General features: G+C 38.8%; 1 protein-coding gene and 1 pseudogene across 4 annotated transcripts in view; both read left to right on the plus strand.

Annotated features, from left to right (window-relative positions):
* ABL2 (ABL proto-oncogene 2, non-receptor tyrosine kinase) overlaps positions 1-21398 on the plus strand; it is a 108650-nt gene that overhangs the window by 22644 nt on the left and 64608 nt on the right. The gene's annotated exons all lie outside the window — the stretch shown is intronic.
* On the plus strand, positions 17006-21189 carry LOC147572654 (small ribosomal subunit protein uS5 pseudogene; annotated as a pseudogene).

Genomic DNA, 21398 nt, shown 5'->3' on the forward strand with positions numbered 1-21398 from the left:
TGGGCATAAGTAGCTGATAAGTTAGAAAAAACGTAAAATCTCAGAAAAGGAAATCTTGATTAAAATGATGAGAAATGGGGACCCATTTTGTATAGCAAATACAGATTGCTAAAAACAAAATGTTATTTCTAAAGGGAGCATCTCAGTTGTGCAGAAAAGAGTTACCTAGTGGGCTTGAGACTGTTACCTTAGAATGGCCTGCTTAATGGGGTTGGCTCTTGGCTGATATTTGGGAACTTGGGTTTTAGGAGGGTACCCACCATTCCCACAACAGTGGCTCACTGTGCCTAAACTGTTTGTACAACGTGGTTTATGTGAAACACCTGCTTTCCATCTAGCAATCTGGAATTTTGGTACATGGTAGGCAGAGGGTACCTGCCTAACCAGCTCCCGAGAAAAACCTTGCCAAATCTCTAATGAGCTTACTCGTACACAACATTTTATGCATGTTGTTTTAATTCATTGCTAGAGGAATTAAATGTGTCCTGTGTGACTACTCTGGGAAAAGACTTTTTGGAAGCGTATGTCTGATTTCCTCTAGACTTTGCCCCATCTGCCTTTTCTTTTTGCTGCTTTTGCTTTGTATCCTTTTGCTTTAATAATGAGTATGACAATGTAGAGAGTCCTCCGAATCTGCCTAGTGAATCATCGAAGCTGGGGGTGGAATGGGACCACCCCTCCTCAACACAACAGTGGATTGGATAAATTTATAACTGGAGTCACCATGCTCATATAAAACGGGTAGACGCAGAAGTACCCAATAGGTAGATGACATTTTTTAGTTTAAGTTGTGTCTAAATTGGATAGTAGATTGAACAAGTGAAACTAAAAGTGAGTTTGGGGTCTGTAGGAAAGGGAAAAAAAACTCTGAATTTGTGACTGAGAAACTTCTCTCTAAGGTTCTGTTTTTGTGAAACTGGATCTTGGTGTCGGGCAGTGTGCTAAGGTTCTGTACTGTATGGAACTACATTATGCTGAGCGGAGAACTGAAAATGGTACAGATGGGACTCCAGAATGCACTGTGATGGAGAAGGACACGGTTTTGGAACTTAGGAAGATTTGGGTTAGAATTCCGGTTTGGGGGCACCTGGGTGGCTTAGTCGGTTAAGTGTCCAACTTCGGCTCAGGTCATGATCTCACAGTATGTGGATTCAAGCCCTGAGTCAGGCTCTGTGCTGACAGCTCAGAGCCTGGAGCCTGCTTCAGATTCTGTGTCTCCCTCTCTCTCTCTCTCTCTCTGCTCTTCCCCCACTTGCACTCTTGTCTCTCTCTCTGTCTCTCTCAAAAATAAATTTAACTGTGATTGAGCTTATTTTATTGCCTCATTATAAAATGAGGATAATATCTGCTGTATAGGGTAATTTGAGAATTAAATAAGATAATATATATAAAGTTTCTGCCATTATGTCTTACGCTTGCTGACTAAAAAATTATTAGTATTTCTTTTTCTGCTCTTCAAGATATAAAGAGATTGGAGAAGTTTAAAGGGGAAAAAGAGAAGGTGAAGTTTGTGTTTCTCTTTTTATTGGTTTGATGTGAGATTGTGTAGGAAGGTTAGGAAAGAAGAGGAAGTTTTAGACGTTTAGAAGTTTAAAGGTTAGAGCATTAAGTTTTGGAAAATGGAATTTTAAATTTATCTCTAAAATTGCCCAGCAGAACTTTTCCTGATTTATTTTAAGAGCCATGAATATTTTAACTAAGAATACTGGGTGATGAGCACCAGGTAATGTATTAAACTATGAAATTACCGTATTATACACATGAAACTAATATAATACTGTATGTTAACTAAGTGAAATTAAAATAAAAACTTTAAAAAAAGCCCTGAGAATATTGAAAGAACAAAATCAAGAAGGAGGTGCGGGGCATAGAACCTTTTTGAATGTTTTCCATACCTTCTGGTGAGGTTGTCATGAATTAGCTGACAGTTTTGTGTTTTAGTAACTGACCACATCTAACATCTATTCTTTTATCATGAATACTTCCAGGTAATGGACAACTTGAATTAATTTATGGGCATTTTATCTAATTAGAATTTTTAGAATCAGTGTTTAGAAAGATAGTGGATTTTATTTTTATTTTTAATGTTTACTTATTTTGAGAGCGCGTCTCTCTCTGTCTCACACACACGCACACACACACATGTAAGAGCAGAGGAGGGACAGAGAGAAAGAGGGAAAGAGAGATTCCTAAGCAGGCTCTGCACTGTCAGTGCAGAACCCAACACAGGGCTCGATCCCATGAACTTTGAGATCATGATCTGAGTCGAAATCAGGAGTTGGGCACCTAACTGACTGAGCCACCCACGCATCCCCAGTATAATGGCATTTTAAAACAGAATTGTGTAATTCTGGTGTGTGTGTGTGTGTGTGTGTGTGTGTGTGTAAAAATAATTTTTAGAGGTGCCTTGCTGGCTCGGTAGAGTATGTGACTCTTGATATCAGGGTTGTGAGCTCAAGCCCCATGTTAGTGGGTGTAGAGTTTACTTTAAAAATAATTTAAAAATGGCACCTGCGTGGCTCAGTCGGTTAAGCGTCTGACTCTTGGTTTTGGCTCAGGTCTCATGATTTCGTGAGTTCGAACCCTACATCGGGCTCTGCGCTGACAGGACAGAGCCAGCTTGGGATTCTCTCTCTCTCCCTCTCTGCCCCTCCCCTACTCACCCTGTCTCTGTCTTTCTCAAAATAAACTCTAAAAAAAATAATTAAAAATAAAATATCTTTTATTTTGAAAGTTTCAAGATTATAGAACAGTTGCAAGAAAAACATTAAGAATCTCATTTGCTCTTTGCCCAGATTCCCCCATTGTTAATATTTTGCCTCATTTGTTTTATCATATTTCCTTCCTCTCCTTCTCTCCCTCCACCTCTCCTTCTCTCCTTAACCAGAGTGTGCATCAAAATCATCTCTAGAACATTAAAAAAAAAATGTTGCTACTGAACCAAATAGGTATATTCTGAAGAAAAAACACCCTCCCTTGGGATTTGGATATGCACATCAGGTGAAGAATTACAGATGGTCTCTGACTTATGATGGTTTGACTTAGAATTTTTCATCTTCACCATGGTGCAAAAGCGATACCATTCAATAGAAACCATACTGTGAATTTTGAATTCGATACGCAATATGATACTCTTGTGATGCTGGGCAGTGGCAGTGAGCCACAGGGTTCTATCAGCGATATGGCACAAGGGTAAGCAGTTGATACACAGCCATCTGTACCCATACAACCAGTCTGTTTTTCACTTTCAGTATGTTATTCAGTGAATTACATGAGTTATTCAGTACTTTATTATAAAATAGGTTTTGTGTTTGATGATTTTTTCTAACTGTAGCTAAAGTAAAGTAAGTGTTCTGAGCACCTTTAAGGTAGGCTAGGCTAAGCTACGATGTTCAGTAGGTTAAGTGTATTAAGTGCATTTTCATTTTACAATATTTCTACTTAACAGTGGGTTTATTGGGACGTAACCCCATTGCAGTTGAGAAGAGGTGTAGTTCATTATAACATGAGGAGAGTTTATTCTCTTTTCGTGAGCGCATAGGGGCCCTTAGAGTCATAGTAGGCTAAATTGCACAGCTGTGAGGTCTATCCGATTTAGTGTTCAGCCTTTTCAGTACATTATTTTATTATCCTCTGGGTTTCATTATTGCTATTGAGAAGTTAGTTGTCAGTGTAATTATCCTTCTTGGACACGGTCTGTTATTTCTATGTACCGGTTTTACCAATCTTTTTGTCTTTAGTACTCTGCATTTTCACTACAAAGTACCTAGGTGTAGATTTCTTCCTGTTTATCCAGTAGTGATTATTTGTGCTTCCTGAAACTTCAGTTCTGGAAAAGTCTCAACAATTACATCTTCAAATATTGCCTCTTTCCCATTTTCTCTGCTCTTGAACATTGTTTAGACATATGTTGGACCTTTTGCTCTGTCCTCATCTTGCTTAACTGCTGTTCCGTGTTTTCATTTGCTGTATGACTGCTACATTTTGTGTGTTTCTTTAGTGTGGTCTTTAGCTGGTCTAATCTGCTGTTTAATCTATCAATTTAACTTCTAATTTCAGTTGCTATATTTTTCATTTCTGCATGTTCCATTTGATTCTCTTTAAAATGTCTGGTCTTTTTTAAAAAAATTGTGGAATACACAGAATATAAAATTTACCATTTTAACCATTTAAAAATATACGGTTGAGGGGTGCCTGGGTGACTCAGTTAAGTGTCCGACTTTGGCTCAGGTCATGATCTCTTGGTTTGTGAGTTCGAGCCTGCATCAGGCTCTGTGATGACAGCTTGGAGAATGGAGCCTGCTTTGGATTCTGTGTGTTTCTCTTTCTCTCTACCCCTACCCCGCTTCTATGCTCTTTCTTTCTCTCTCTCTCAAAAATAAACATTAAAAATAAATAAAAATATATACTTGAGTGCCATTATGTATTCACATTGTATATCCATCACCACCATCCATCCCCAGAACTCTTTTCGTCTTGTAAAACTGAAACCCTGTACCTATTAAACAAACTAGTTCCCCATTTCCCCTTCCCCTGGCAACCATCATTCTACTTTCTGTCTCTATGAATTTGACGACACTAAGTACCTCATATAAGTGGAATTCTAGAGTATTTGTCTATTTATGATTGGCTTATTCCATTTAACATGATGACCTCAAGGTTCATCTATGTTGTAACTTATGACAGAATTTCCTTCCTTTTTAAGGCTGAATGATATTTCATTGTATGTGTGTACCACATTTTATTTACTCATCTGTCAATGGACCATTTGGGTTACTTCCACATTTTGACTATTGTGAATAATGTTGCTATGAACTTACGTTACACAGATATGTCTTTGAGCCCTGCTTTAATTTCTTTGGGGTATATATCCAGAAGTGGAATTATTGGGTCATATGGCAATTCTCTTTTATTTATTTTTTTTTTTAATTTTTTTTTTCAGCGTTTATTTATTTTTGGGACAGAGAGAGACAGAGCATGAACGGGGGAGGGGCAGAGAGAGAGGGAGACACAGAATCGGAAACAGGCTCCAGGCTCTAGGCTCTGAGCCATCAGCCCAGAGCCTGACGCGGGGCTCGAACTCCTGGACCACGAGATCGTGACCTGGCTGAAGTCAGACGCTTAACCGACTGCGCCACCCAGGCGCCCCGGCAATTCTCTTTTAATCTTTTGAGGAACTGCCATACTTTTTTCTATAGTGGCTGCACCATTTTACATTCCTACCATTAGTGCACAAGGATTCCAATTTTACCACATCCTCATTAACACATTTTTTGTGTTTTTTGATGGTAGCCTGGTGGGTGGGAGGTGGTATCTGATTATGGGATTGATTTCCATTTCCCTGATGACTAGCGATGTTGAGCACCTCTGCATGTGCTTGTTGGCCATTTGTACATCCAATTTGGAGAAATGTCTATTCAAATCCCTTGCCCATTTTTGAATTGGATTTATTTTGTTGTTGTTGGTCTTTTTTAGTAGTATCTGTTTCATTTACTATCATTATTCCCTTTTTTTTTTTCTTTTTTTTTAGAGTTTATTTTGAGAGAGAATGAGAATGAGCATGAGGGGGAGGGGCAGAGAGAGGGAATCCCAGACAGGGTCTGTACTGTGAGAGAGGCTCAATGCCACAGACTGTAAGACCACGACCTGAGCCAAAATCAAGAGTCAGGTGCTAACCCACTGAGCCACCGAGGTGCCCCTCTCTTTTTTCTTTAAACATATTAAATACAATATATTTATTGGTGAGTAACTAGTTCCCCTGAAGTTTAACAGCTTAAAATAACCGGTATTCATAATCTCACATGATTTCTCAGTGTAAGAAATCTGGAAGTTTCAGGGTGCCTGGGTGGGTCAGTCGGTTAAGCCTTTGACTGATTTCAACTAGGTCATGATCTCATGGTCCATGAGTTTTAGCTCCATCTCGGGCTCTGCACTGGCAGTACGGAGTCTGCCCTCTTTCTCTTCCTCTTTCTCCCTCTGCCCCTCCTCCATGTGTGTGCGTGCGCGTGCTCTCTCTCTCAAAAATAAATAAACAAAAAAAAAATGAAATCCGGAAGTTTCTTATCTCAGTGATTGTGGCTCAGGGTGGCTTGGGAGGTTCCACTGAACCTGCCAACTGGAGCTGCAGTCATCTGAAGGCTTGTCTGGGGATGGAAGATCTGTTTTCAGGATGGTTGCCAGTGGGAGGTCTCAGTTCCTTGTCACATGGATCCCTCTGATAGCACTGTTTGAGTACCCTCACAATATGGCAGCTGGCTTCCCCCGGAGCAAATAATTCTAGAGAGAGAGTGAACAGAATGCCACAGTACCTTTTAGGACCTAATCCCTAAGTCACGCAAGTTTTCTTCCACCTTATTCTTTTTGTGAGAAGCAAGTCGCTAATTCTACTCACAGGGTAGGGAATTAAGCTCTACCACTTGAAGGGAGGGATATCAAAGAATTTGACAATAAAGTAGAACTACTCTAGTACTGTGTTACTGCTGATAATAAAGGGATTTTTAACATCGAAACAAAACTGAAGAATAATCTCAGATGGCAGAAGCACTATCTCGGACCAGTTTAATGGGGCCACTAATAGCATTTACATGGTGGCTGGTATTATTAAAAGGTGGTTTATACAGGTATCACTTATTTGTCACAACAACCCGGTAAGATCATAGAACTCTGTAAATAACCCGGTGATAAAATGAGCAGACATTTCTTAAATAAATCAGTAAAAATTGAGGTACATAATGCCATTAGAAGCAGAATAGAATTGTACCTAGTTGGGGAAGTTAGTGTTGATTTAGTTGAGATTTGAAGGATGGGTAGGAATTAAATGGGTCAGTGGATAGGAGTGCGAAGAGTGTTTTAGATAGGGGGAACAGAAGGTGTTCTGTTCAGATGGTGTGGATGGAAGAAACAGGGTAGCATTGTTTTCAATGTGTTCAAGTATGATTGAGAAGATTTTGTATACTTTGTATTCTTCAGTAGATTTTGCTTGATTGCAAAACATGAAATAGTCATTATTTTGTTTTCATTTGTGTATAGGGTGTTGATGCCTTAAAAATGGTTTTTTAGTCATTCTTCATATTCCACATGTTGTCAGAAATTATATGGTATGTTGGGGCATCTGGGTGGCTCAGTTAAGTGTTCAACTCCTGGTTTTGGCTCAGGTCATGATCGCACAGTTTGTGGGTTCGGGCTGCGCTGACATTGTGGGACCTGCTTGGGATTCTCCCTCCCTCTCTGTCTGCCTCTCTTCTGCTTGTGTGTGCATGTGCTCTCTTTCAAAATAAATAAACAAAGAAAAGAAAAGAAATTACATGATATATAAAAGAATCATTTTCAGGCCCTTTTCATAGTTTCTCAAATTCATTTTTGGCAGCTCCTGGCTCTTTAGGAAGCACTCTACTTAATATTCATAATTTCATTGTTGACATTTAGATCAGTGAGGTAGTTTGAGTAATTTCCATAATGACTTCCCTTATTTTAAATTATATCATCAGGATATCATTAAAGAAGATTGGAAAATACATACTTTTTGGGTTAGTATTGTTAGTGAATCTGTTAAGATCTGAGACTTAACAAAGTTCAACTTAATAAGCACAAAAACCTGTTCCTTACCAGTCCACTAGGGGATACTCCAGTACTTAGAAAATCCACTTGCCACTATATGTAGTTTAAAAATTATCTCCCACTTAAATAAAATTATTACTCCCACTTGCTTACATGAAAAAAAGACTTTTAGGTCTGGTTTGATCTATTAATTTGACAATAATAGTCACGTGTGGAAGAACTTGCAGCATTTTTTTCAGCTTTTTAAAGGTATAGTTGACAAATTGGAATTGTATACAGTTGATTAGAACATCAGGTTGTATGTTTATATTTTGATGTATGCTAACAGATACCTGATGTTTTGATATACATATGCAACATAATGTTTTGATATATGTATATGTTGTGAAGTGAATACAATCAAGCTAATCAACATTTTCTTTTTTTGGTATGGGAAAAACTCTTAAGATCTACTCTCAGCAGATTTCAGGTACACAACACTATTATTAACTGTAGTCACCATGCTGTTCATTAGATCTCCAGAATTCATCTTGCCTGAGTGAAACTTTGTACTGTTTGACCAGCATCTCTTCATTTCCTCTCCCTCCCCAGCACAACCATCATTCTACACTCTCTCTGAGTTTGACTATTTTAGACTCCACAAATAAAGGAGGTCATGGGATTTGCTGCATTTTTAAAGTGTGGAAATTCACAGTGTGATTTTTTGGCCAGTTTTTCTGACGGTAATGCCTTAAGCTTATTTATGTGAGCGTGTTAGAAAAACTGGTTATTTTTGTTTCTTAGTATGGGAAAGTAAGGATTCCCATTTATTTTCTCAGTTGTGTTTTTCCTTGGAAAGTCAGAGAGGCTGATATATGGTTTGAGTTTGTTAAAATTTTCTCCATTGTATCATGTGTGTTCTTTTAGACCTTTAACTTAGAAATATGAACCATGATCTTAGGTACACATAACAGGATCATTCATGCTGCTACTAAAGGTAGTCAAGAGTTTAATATTGTCTTGATTTCTTCCTGGTAATTTAAGTAGACAAAGTGCCATTAAATAATGCTTTAAAGAAAAATATATTAAAAAATTGACTTCTGTTTTTTAATTTTTTTTTAATGCTTGTTTATTTTTGAGAGAGAGACACACTGCGAGCAGGGGAGGGGCAGAGAGGAAGACACAGAATGTGAAGTAGCTCCAGGCTCCGAGCTGTCAGCACAGAGCCCAACGCGGGGCTCGAACTCACCGTGAGATCATGACCTGAGCCAAAGTCGGACATTCAACCAACTGAGCCACCCAGGCATCCTGAGTTCTATTTTTAAAATAGCCAAGTTTCGGGGCGCCTGGGTGGCGCAGTCGGTTAAGCGTCCGACTTCAGCCAGGTCACGATCTCGCGGTCCGTGAGTTCGAGCCCCGCGTCAGGCTCTGGGCTGATGGCTCAGAGCCTAGAGCCTGGAGCCTGTTTCCGATTCTGTGTCTCCCTCTCTCTCTGCCCCTCCCCCGTTCGTGCTCTGTTTCTCTCTGTCCCAAAAATAAATAAATGTTGAAAAAAAAAATTAAAAAAAAAATAGCCAAGTTTCAAGAAATTTAGTCTTAGGAAAAGATTTAGTCTTTTGTCTTAGGAAGAGGTTATCAGACTTAATGTTTCAGAAAATACTTCGGTTGACCAAAAATTTATTCTTTATTCTAGATAAATTCCTCATTAAAAAGTTTTTGTCTACTATATGAATGTACGAATTTTCTGCATAGCATATATTTAATATCTCTGTGCACATAGGTACTTACAGATTGGCTTATCAAATTTAACTCCTCAATTCACCTGATTTCTGCTATTTATACATACAACAAATGGCTGAAATCCTGTGCCATTGCAACAACATAATTTGGAAAATGGAAAGTCAGGCAGTCTGGGATAAGAATAAGTATTTTATTGTCCATTGAAAATAAACGAGGCATAAGAGTTACTCAGAGTTGTTTTAATTAGCGCTTAGGTGATAACTTTACAGGATATTATAGAGATAACCGTGTTGGGTGGAAAGATTCCATTTGACATTCTAATAATACATTTTTTTGTTTTATCTTGGTCTCCCTAGCAAAATGGGGAAAGAGTAGAGAGTGTGTTGTGATAATTAGCTCTTTGGTTGTGCATCTGTATTGATGGACTGGCATGACTAGGATGCTAGCTGTTACATACCTGTGGTGTAGTGAGAGCCAGAATAGTCCTGTCAGCCATTTTTCATAACTAGTTCTATGACTACTGAGTCTGGTTAAGTTCCCTTCTGTATACAATACAATGACTAAATCAATAAATGAACGATGACTGGTTTGTGTTTTGTTATATTTTGACTATAGAGGAAAGGCAGAATTTCTGGTCCATAGAGTTATCACAGTTGCTGTTTTGTTTTTATACCTTTTTTGTTTGCGATAAATTATTTTTTTCTTTTAAAGAAAGGAAACAAAACAGAAGACCATTTATGGTGCTTTTGTGTAGGTCCAAACTGAATTTTATTTACTTAAAGTATAGTTGAGCTTAATTTTTATATGATGGATTCCAATTGACTGTCAATTTTTTTTTCTAATTTCAGTTTAGGGAGTAATTAATTGTAATTTCAGGGGAGAAGTGTGTGTGTGTGTGTTCGTGTGTTCGTTCAGTAGGCTCCACGCCCAGTGTGGGACTTGAACTCATGACCCTGAGATCAAGAGTTGCATGCTCTACTGACTGAGCCAGCCAGGCACCCCTGTGTTTTTTTTTTTTTTATCTTAATACTAATAGAGATTATTTAAATGATGGGGGAATATGTGTATATGGTTAAAATGATTTCATACAGCAGATTCAGCTTGTCTCATATTTTTAATATATAGGAGTTGGAAAAGTATGCAGCATTATCTGAACTTGAAAATTAAGAAGTACAGTAGTCTTACCTTACAGCTGGCAGAAATCAGTGCTTAGTTTTTCAAGTTGGTTTTATAATTCTCATCCTTTGTGGTACAATACAAGTATAAAATAGGAAGGGCTTTAAGTCTAGTATTGGTTCATGAAGGAATTCATTACTATCATGCTGGCTCCCCCCTCCCTGCTTTTTTTAAGTAAGCTCTGTGTCCACCGTAGGGCATGAACTCATGACCCTGACATCTATAGGAGTCACATGCTATGTGGACTGAGCTAGCCAGGCGCCCCTGGGTTTCCACTTTTGAAAGTGACCTTCTTCATGTGTCCTTCATGCCCTGTTGAGAGGAGCACTGTTTTCCAGAGAACTGGGAGTGACTTCCTGGCTAAATAGGGGATTGGCTGTGATGATAAGGGATAATGGAAAGTGACTGAAAAGCTACTTCCACTTTTCCTTTTCCAGTGCTCTTCCCACCCATTCCCATGACCAGAGCTGGGACCTTAAGTTCTGGATGTACTGGAGCCTCTCCTGGAATATTTGTTAGTAACAAAGTTTCTGATAACCTTGTGCTTGGCACACAACTCTGTAATTAGTTAAAGGCATTATCATACTTACTGTTTGGCTCTTTTATCTTATGTGAATGAACTAACTAGTGAATGTAGTTAACAACTTCCTAGTGACAAGGTGATTGCTATTTAATAGAAGACTATGGGAACATTAAAGAAGGAACATACAACTTCTTCTGCCCTGAGAAATTCCTGAAGAATCCTATTAAAACATCCCAGAACAACATAAAGAATATCATATTTTTGCTACTAGTGTTCTATATCTTGAAAATGCAGGATTGGACTGGAACATTTTTGTAAATCCACCAGTGATATTACTATTAAATTTTAAAATTTTATTAAAATTAAGAAAAAGCACATTAGTACAGTTCAGGATTTAAGTTAGCACGTTAATACAGTTAATGAAGTTATTAGCACATTAATATAGTGTTAACGCATTAATATAGCTCAAGATTTAAGAGGTATGTATTAAATTGCCCTACACCTCTCTCCCTTCAGCCACCCACTTCTCTTCCTTAGAGTCAAACGATATTCCCGGTTTAAATGACACTTTTAACATATATTATCTAAAGGATTTCTTTAGTATTTATGAATAATTAAAGTTCACAGCATGGCTTCTAGAGTCGTACATTTTGAATTTTCATTTACTTAGCAGTTAATGAGCACCAACCAGACACTTTGTTGGCACTGGGAATATGTTAGTGAACAAATGAAACTCCCTGCCTTCGTGGAGATTACATTGTAGTGGGTGGAGACAGGCACTCAGTGTTTATTTATTTACTACATCATGTGGAGAGGACTTATTTTTTTAATTAATAAGTTTATTTTTAAATTTACATCCAAGTTAGCATATAGGGCAACAACGATTTCAGGAGTAGATTCCAGTGATTGATCCCCAATATACCCAATCCTCATCCCAACAACTGTCTTCTTTAATGCCCCTCACCCATTTAGCCCATCCCCCCTCCTACAACCCCTCCAACAACGCTCTGCTCTCTGTGTTTAAGAGTCTCTTATGTTTTGTCTTCCACCCTGGTTTTATATTATTTTTGCTTCCCTTCCCTTATGTTCATCTGCTTTGTGTCTTAAATTCCTCATATGAGTGAAATCATATGGTATTTGTTTTTCTCTGACTAATTTCACTTAGCATAATATCCTCTAGTTCCATCCATGTAGTTGTAAATGGTGATGACTTCTAGGACAGACCAATAGGGGAGGTGCTGTTTTAGATAGAATGGTCAGAGAAATCCTCTGGTAGGGTAACATTTCAGCAGAGAATTGAATGATCTGAAGAAATGAGACTTAGGGCTTTCAGAGCAGCATTCTAGGAACAGGATCATCAAGGACAAAGTTTCGGAGAATATTTTCAAGGCAGAAGTATCCTTCTGGAGTGGCAGAGGTTAGACTGGCTAGAGAGGACTGACCTGGTGGGAGAATGCTGGGAGATAATATATAGAAGGTAAAAGAAGGTAAAAGTTGCATGGGGGATGAGGGAGACTGCTGAGGGCCAGTTTATGGAAGGCTTGCATACCATCATAAGGAATTAGGACTTTATTCTGAGCAGGATGGGAATCTTGGACTGTGGGGGTTATATTTAAAAGGTTCAGTCTGACTTTGTGGAGAATAAACTCTTGGGGACAAGGATGAAAGCAGAGAGACAAGTTATGAGTCTAAAATAGCCATAGACTATGTAGCACTGTACTAGATACAGTGAGTTTTTATCAAATCTAGTTAATCATTTCTCTCTGGGATTTGACTTCTACCACTGAAGAAAGGAGTAAAAAAGTGAATTGATAAGAGTACTTATATTTACAATTTTTTAAGATTTTATTTTTTTAATTAATCTCTATACCCAACCTGGGGCTCAAACTCATGACCCCGATATTGAGTCACATGTTCTTCCTACTTAGCCAGTCACTTCAAGTATTTATATTTTTAAATGATAACTTTAGGGGGACACTTGGGTGGCTCATTTGGTTAATTGTCCCACTCTTGACTTGGGTTCAGGTCATGATCTCATGGTTTGTGGGTTCAAGCCCTGCATCAGGCTCTGTGCTGACAGCACAGAAGCCTGCTTGAGATTAATATTTATTCTCTCTCTCTCCCTCCCTCCCTCTCTCTCTCCCCCTCTCTCCCTGCTCCCCCCTCCCCTCACTCCCCCATCTGCCCCTCCCCTGAGTGCACCCTCGCTCTCTCAAAATAAATAAACTAAAAACAAGAAAAGAAAGAAATGGTAACTTGAGGACTTAGAGTTAAATTCTGTAATCATTTAAATTTGTTTGTATAGATCCCCTAAGTATCACTTGCATCTTAAAGAAATGTGGTAAGATCCCAAAAGAAACTTCAATACCTTTTATAGTTATAGTATGCAATGAATTTTTTTCTTAGGCCTACCAAAAAAGACTGAGTGGCAGAGTTTTGACAAATTAAATATTGGGTGCTATTTTTTCCTCTCCACTTTTACTAGGTGACATTTTGAATTTGAAAGTGGTTTGGTTTCTCCAGCATGTATCAATATTCTAAAAAGTATTTAAAAGTCAAAATTCTTAGACTTTAAGCAAGCAGGTTGCTAGTGGTGAAAACAAATGGAATATAAAAAAATGTCAACATGTAAAATTTAAGTTTTGAATGACTGAATAATATGTGTGAATTTGCTAGCAAATGTCCTGTGTTTCTGATAGTGTGGAAATGAGTTGCATCATAGGAAATAAATCTGAAATTTGAGGACCTCAGAACTCTTAATATCTAATTAGGTGAATAGAGGCACATTTTTTTTTTTTTTTTTTGGATTAGAGGCACTTCGAATCAAAAATGAAATCATGGATAGGGAAGGCATAAAAACCAGACGTAGTAAAGGTGTAGGAAATAGGCAAAATGATCACTGTGAAAGCATACTAAAATATAAATAGTGTTGGAAGGAGAAGAGGAATAGAAAATGAAAGATAAAAGGAAAGCCTAGCACACCGAGAGTTTAGGAAAACTTTTAAATAAGGAATTGCTGGATCCAGTCAAGTTTAGGGAGTGCATTAAAATGACTAACGTACTCGAAAAGAACTCTGAAAATTAGTTCTAAAGCAATTTTACACATTGTGTAGTTGTATACTAGAAGGGCATCAATAATTTACTCTTAATTTCTATTAATTTGATCTGCTTAGATCAAATTTAGAGTTCCTAAAATATGAAAACAAAATATGATATGCCTCAGTTATGATTCATGGAATCATAAGACTTTTGAGCTGAAATAACTTTAGAGTGATCTCTTCCCCGGCCCCTTAATTTTACAGGTTGGAGAAGTGGGAGCACAGTAGTAAATTCTCCTATCCAGTTATGATGGAGGAAAGATTAGAACTTAGGTCTTCTGACTTCCAGTTCAGTACTCTTCCACAGTGTTTTTGCCTTAGGTTTGTTTTTTGTTGTAGTTTTTTGATTATTTAAATTATATATTACAAAGACAGCAGTTTTTTTGTTGTTGAATTCCTGTTTTGTGATTAATCAACTTGAGTGAGTGCTTTACACATTCATATAAAGATGCTCTTCTCCTTATATTGAGAAGGTAACAGCCTTGTGATTATCTGCATCTAAGTGAAAGTCGACCTGTTATCTAAACTTTTCTTTTTTTTTTTTTTTAAGGTAAAATAATATGTTTATTCGTTCCTGTTGATTATTTTAGTTCAAATTCAGGTCCACAGAGTTTGTGGGTTTTTTTTGTTTTTGTTTTTTTATGAAATTTATTGTCAAATTGGTTTCCATACAATACCCAGTGCTCATCCCAACAGGTGCCCTCCTCAATACTCATCACCCACCCACCCCTCCCTCCTACCCCCCATCAACCCTCAGTTTGTTCTCAGTTTTTAGGAGTCTCTTATGTTTTGGCTCCCTCCCTCTCTAACCTTTTTTTTTTCTTCCCCTCCCCCATGGTCTTCTGTTAAGTTTCTCAGGATCCACATAGGAGTGAAAACATATGGAATCTGTCCTTCTCTGTATGGCTTATTTCACTTAGCATCACACTCTCCAGTTCCACCCACGTTGCTACAAAGGGCCAGATTTCATTCTTTCTCATTGCCATGTAGTACTCCATTGTGTATTTAAACCACAATTTCTTTATCCATTCATCAGTTGATGGACATTTAGGCTCTTTCCATACTTTGGCTATTGTTGAGAGTGCTGCTATAAGCATTGGGGTACAAGTGCCCCTATGCATCAGTACTCCTGTATCCCTTGGGTAAATTCCTAGCAGTGCTATTGCTGGGTTATAGGGTAGGTCTATTTTTAATTTTTGGAGGAACCTCCACACTGTTTTCCAGAGAGGCTGCACCAGTTTGCATTCCCACCAACCGTGCAAGAGGTTTCCTGTTTCTCCACCTCCTCTCCAGCATCTATAGTCTCCTGTTTTGTTCATTTTAGCCACTCTGACTGGCGTGAGGTGATATCTGAGTGTGGTTTTGATTTGTATTTCCCGGTTATCTAAACTTTTCAAACTTAATTGCCAGCCTTATGGTTGTGTTTATTGCTTCCTTATTTATTTTGTTTTGAATTCATATTTTGCATAGTTAAATTTATTTAGAAGTGAAGTATGCAAAGTGTAAGTGGAAATTTATCTGTTAAAAGCTTATAGAACCCAGTCGCCTGGGTGGCACAGTTAAGCTCCCAGGCTCTTGATTTCACCTCAGGTCATGATCTCAAGGTAGGTAAGACCGATATTGGGCTGTGCGCTGACAGCAAGGAGTTTGCTTGAGATTCTCTCCCTTTCTCTCTGCCCCAACCCTGCACGCGTGTGCGTGTTTTCTCTCTCTCTCTCTTTCTCTTTCTCTCAAAATAAGTAAAAACAAACATTAAAAAAATAATAAAGCTTATTTTTGTAAGAAGTTCCAGTTTGGTTATATAGGCTATCTGATTTATGGAATATTTTACGACTTCCATTGATATTTTTTTGAGGTACAAATAACTGGAAGTAGATGATCATGGTTTTGCTGATAAAAATCTTTGGGACACTTGGTTTTAACATATAGCTAAGGATGTTTTTAGTACCATTTTAATTTGCTTAAGAGTTTAAATTAAATAGAGAAAATGGCTTTACAACTAACTTTTAAATTTTATATAACTTTATCCCTAAAATCTTGTTGACATTATTATTTAGCAAGTGAAATTTTTACAGATGTGTAGACACAAATTTTATTAATTCATAACAAGCTACTTAGTTTCCAAAGTTTTGAGGTTATGAGGCTGTTAAAAATGGCTAAATTTTGATGCAGTAAATTTTCTTGTAAAAGCATACTTAAGAAAAAGATGACTGTAGTGGCCCCTGGGTGGCTCAGTTGGTTGAGCGCGGGACTCTTGATTTCAGCCAGGTCATGATCTGAGGGTTGTGAAATCGAGCCCCAAGTGGGGCTCCATGCTGCTCATAGAGCCTGCTTAAGATTCTCTCTGCCCTTTTCCCCCCGCTGGTGTGTGTGCGCTCTCTCTCAAAAACAAACCCCCAAAAACTATAAATGTAATATATATCCTGTGTCTTTTTGTTTTGTAAGTTTTACCTTAATTCTGAACTTAGTGTAGTTGTTTAAAAATACATTTTGGGGGGCACCTGGCAGGCTCAGTCGGCTAAGTGTCCCACTCTTGATTTTGACTCCGGTCATGATCTCACAGTTTGTGAGATTGAGCTCTGAGTTGGGCTCTGTGCTGACAATGAGGAGCCTGCTTGGGATTCTCTCCCTCTCTCTCTGCCACCCCCTCTCTCAAAAGAAAGAAAAAAACATTTTTTGTGTGTGTGGATATGTTTTAAATCACTGAATCTGGGGCGCCTGGGTGGCGCAGTCGGTTAAGCGTCCGACTTCAGCCAGGTCACAATCTCGCGGTCCGTGAGTTCGAGCCCCGCGTCGGGCTCTGGGCTGATGGCTCGGAGCCTGGAGCCTGTTTCCGATTCTGTGTCTCCCTCTCTCTCTGCCCCTCCCCCGTTCATGCTCTGTCTCTCTCTGTCCCAAAAATAAATAAACGTTGAAAAAAAAAAAATAAATCACTGAATCTATCAGTTTCCCCTTTTGTAAATTGGGAATAATACTAGCACTTAAGTCACAGCGTTGTAAAGATTAAACAAGATACCATGTGTAAAGTGCTTGGCACATGGTAGATACTGGTTAAGAATGTAGATTTTCTCTTCAAGAAAACACCAAGTGGTGGATGACACTCGTGCTGCAGGAGGGCCCTAAAGCCCAGGTCTCTGCATTGGAAGGTCGGGACAGGGTATCTGGGGTAGAGGCGGGCACATGGGGCTCCTGCAGTCAAGGCCAATGACAAGGAGTCAAGGACATGAAGATAAAGTCCCTGGAGGAGATCTCTTCTCCCTGACCATCAGGGAATCTGAGATCATTGACTTTTTCCTGGGGACATCCTCGGGATGAGGTTTTGAAGATTATGCCTGTGCAAAAGCAGATCCCTGCTGGCCAGTGAGCCAGCTTCAAGGCATTTGTTGTCATCGGAGATTACGATGAATGTGTTGGCCCAGATGTTAACGTGCTCCAAGGGGGTAGCCACTGCCATCCATGGGGCCGTGATCCTGGCTAAGCATTCCATCATACCAGTGCAGCGAGGCTCCCAGGAGAGCAAGATCGGCAAGGCCCACACTGTCCCATGTGGGGTGACTAGCTGCTGTAGCTCTGTGCTTGTGCACCTGGTTCCTGCCCCTAGAGGCAAGGGCATTGTCTTAGCCTCTTTGCCCAAGAAGCTGCTGCTGATGGCCGGTGTGGATGACTGCTGCACCTCGGGCAGGGGTTGCACTGCCACCCTAGGCAACTTTGCCAAGGCCCGCTTTTTTTTTTTTCTTTTTTGGCCAAGGCCACTTGTGATGCCATTTCCAAGACCTGCAGCTATCTCACCCCAGACCTCTGGAAAGAAACTGTGTTCACCAAGTCTCCCTATCAGGGATTTATTGTCTTGTAAGGACCCACACCAGCATCTCCGTGCAGATGACCCAGGCTCCAGCTGTGGCCACCACATAGTTTTATATAAGAAAAATCAGTGAATTAAAGCCTGGAAAGAAACGAAACAAAACAAGAATGTAGACTTTCTGAGTTAATATCCCAATTTTGCCACTTACTTAATTGTATGACCTTGTAAAAGTTATGTAGCCCTTCTTAGCTTCCTTTGTGCCATCTTCTTGAGTCTTCCATACAGGAAGCTTATGTTTGCAGTGGAATCATTTTTTTTTTTAAGCCCGTTTCCTGCTCAGAGATGTGGGGATCCAAAGGGCAGTTTTCATTTTGCATTGTGTCTGTCTTTTTAGTTCAACCTGGCAGTATTTCTGCTAGTACAGTTTTTGTGATAGGAGTTCTAGTATTTTCATATGTATTTCATATGCTCAGGAAGTGATGTAGTAGAGACGGGGAGAAGGGAAGGAAAGAAGCTGATGATACGGTAGAGAAGAGGAGAATTTCTGGAGCTCATATCATTGAGTTGGTGGTAGGGATTGGAGCTCGTGCACGAGGGAAGGGATTGGATGGTGAAAAGAACAGATAGTTCATTTATTATAACAGGAAGGAAGGCAGAGCACATAGGTGCAGATAGATTCTGATACTGTTGGTGGATGTGATAATTCCTCGAAATCCTCTTCTGATGGCTTTAATTTTCTAGCAAGTCGTCAGCTGAGAGTGAGAAGGGGCATGGAAGAAGGTGTTAGAAGTTTGAGAAGAGAGGAGAGAACGTGTCATTGTTAAGAGAAGTGGGAGAGTGAATGGGCTTGGGAAACAGAATACCAGGCCGAATTCAGGACTCATTTGAGGTTAAAGGTCATGAGTTAAAAGTGGGGGCAGTCAGCTTGGTTGTGTGCCCTCTCCTTTAGTAGTAGGGGAATGGACAGAGAATTGAATTTAAGCAGGATTGTGTTTTGCAAAGTGAGTATCTACAAGTGAGAGAGGAGCGAGTGATCATAATGATGGATCATGGAACTTAAACTGGGTAAGGAGAGAAGAGAGGACTTCCAGGGGTGAGGGAGAGTGAAAAGATTGTTAGGTTAGTAGATTTAAGGTTCTGGTGGGATCAACTGTGATGGCAGAAGTTCATGTATGAAAAGGAAGGAGCTGCTAGTAGGATAGAACATATATTCAAAAGTGGTTGCATAAAATTGAGATTATTGAGAAAGGGGCATTGTAGTGTGTGGCTGGGGTAGGGTTACATTTATTTCTTTGATCTTCACGAAGTTCATTTAGTTCTTTGATCATACAGCAACTGTGTGATGTAAATAGTGTAAGCATCATTATTCATGTTTTATGGATGAAAAAAACTGAAACTCAGAGAGGTTGGACAGTTGCCCCAAGATCACAAAGCTAGGACTCAGACTCTATTACTCTAATTCTCAATATTCACTCCTATACCATACTATATCAATTTTCTGAAAGTTAGTGACCTGTTACCCTCTCTTTGAAACTAAAGAGCAACCTCAAATCAAGACTTTTAAGAAATGTACAAGAACAAAACTGTTTTGCTCTTCAGAAATCTTTGGAGACTTTGGGGTAGGGGTGATGTTGAGGAGTTCATTGCTTCTGTTATTATCTAACTGACCTTATTAAACACACATACAAACACACACACTAGAGGCTTAAATATGACAGTTTTGTTTAAAATCCCATATATAAGGAGACTGAAGGTGGGTGGGGGACAGGACAAATAGGAATGTACTATTCTTTCAGCAGCATGCCTGGACAGACAGCTGTGCTGTCAAATGTGTCTGCTCAAATCCATGTACATTCTTTATGGTGGCAATTTGCACCATTGCAAGTCTCTAGGAAAGCATCGTTGGCTATTGGATAATGTCCATTTGGGATAGGATTGTCTCCTCTCCCCCAGTAAGATAGTAATTATGCTTTTTCTTTGTGTCCTTATACATTTGGCTTTATGTTTGTGGTAGGCTTTGAAGAGTTCTTCAAATGTGAAGGAAGAATGAAGGAATTATAATTAAATATAATATGAACTTATATTTACCATTTTGAATGTTTGCCAGAGTACAAAAATAGGATGTCTAAATTTCAAATTATTTATTTATTTATTTTTTAATTTACATCCAAGTTAGCATATAGTGCAACAATGATTTCAGGAGTAGATTCCAGTGATTCATCCCCTATGTATAACGCCCAGTGCTCATCCCAACAAGTGTCTTCCTTAATACCCCTTCCCCATTTAGCCCATCCCCCCACCCACAACCCCTCCATCAACTCTGTTCTCTATATTTAAGAGTCTCTTATGTTTTCTCCTCCTCCCTGTTTGTATATTATTTTTGCTTCGCTTCCATTATGTTCATCTGTTTTGTGTCTTAAATTTCTCATATGAATAAAGTCATATGATATTTGTCTTTTTCTGACTAATTTCACTTAGCATAATACCCTCTAGTTCCATCCATGTAGTTGCAAATGGCAAGATATCTTTTTTTTTTTTTTTAATTGCCGAGTAACATTCCATTGTATATATATATACCACATCATTGGGGCGCATGTGCCCCTTCAAAACAGCACACCTGTATCCCTTGGGTAAATACCTAGTAGTGCAATTGCTGGGTTGTAGGGTAGTTCTATTTTTAATTTTTGGAGGAACCTCCATACTGTTTTCCAGAGTGGCTACACCAGTTTGCATTCCCAGATTAATGTTGTTTTCATGCTTTCTGTTCCTAATTTTTCTTTCTTTTTTTTTTTTAAAGTTGTTTTCAATTGTGGCAAAATATACACAACATCAAACTCCTCGTCTTCTCAGATAATGCTTTAATATACTCAGGTATATTTTGTTCATATAATATTGTGTTTAAAGTAGGAGTAGTTTTTTGCAACTATGTGGATGGAACTGGAGGGTATTATGCTAACTGAAATTAGAGACAAAAATCCTATGATTTCACTCATATGAGGACTTTAAGAGACAAAACAGATGAACATAAGGGAAGGGAAACAAAAATAATATAAAAATGGAGGGGGACAAAACAAAAGAGACTCATAAATATGGAGAACAAACTGAAGGTTGCTGGAGGGGTTGTGGGAGGGGGGATGGGCTAAGTGGGTAAGGGGGAATAAGGAATCTACTCCTGAAATCATTGCTTCACCGTATACTAATTAATTTGGATGTAAATTTAAAAAAAAGTTAAATTATAAAAAAATTAAAATAAAAAAAGAAACCTGATTTAGTAACTCAAAAAAAAAAATTAAAATAAATAAAAAAAAAATAAAGTAGGAGTAGTTTCCTGCGGATGACCCTTACACCCTTCGGCCAGCAGAACTTTCCTTTCCTACCTGTTACCCATCTTCTGTCTCCTACTCTACTGAAACCTTTTACCCCAGTAGAATGGAGTCTCATGACAGAACAGGAGGTGGAGAAGTGGTAGACCTTCGCAGCTGATGCTCCCTCCTACAGTATCTGTGAAATGTGGGTCGTATCT

Source organism: Puma concolor, chromosome E4, assembly GCF_028749965.1.
Source record: "Puma concolor isolate L17-30 chromosome E4, mPumCon1.1.hap2, whole genome shotgun sequence".
In the NCBI taxonomy this organism is placed as follows: Eukaryota; Metazoa; Chordata; class Mammalia; order Carnivora; family Felidae; genus Puma; species Puma concolor.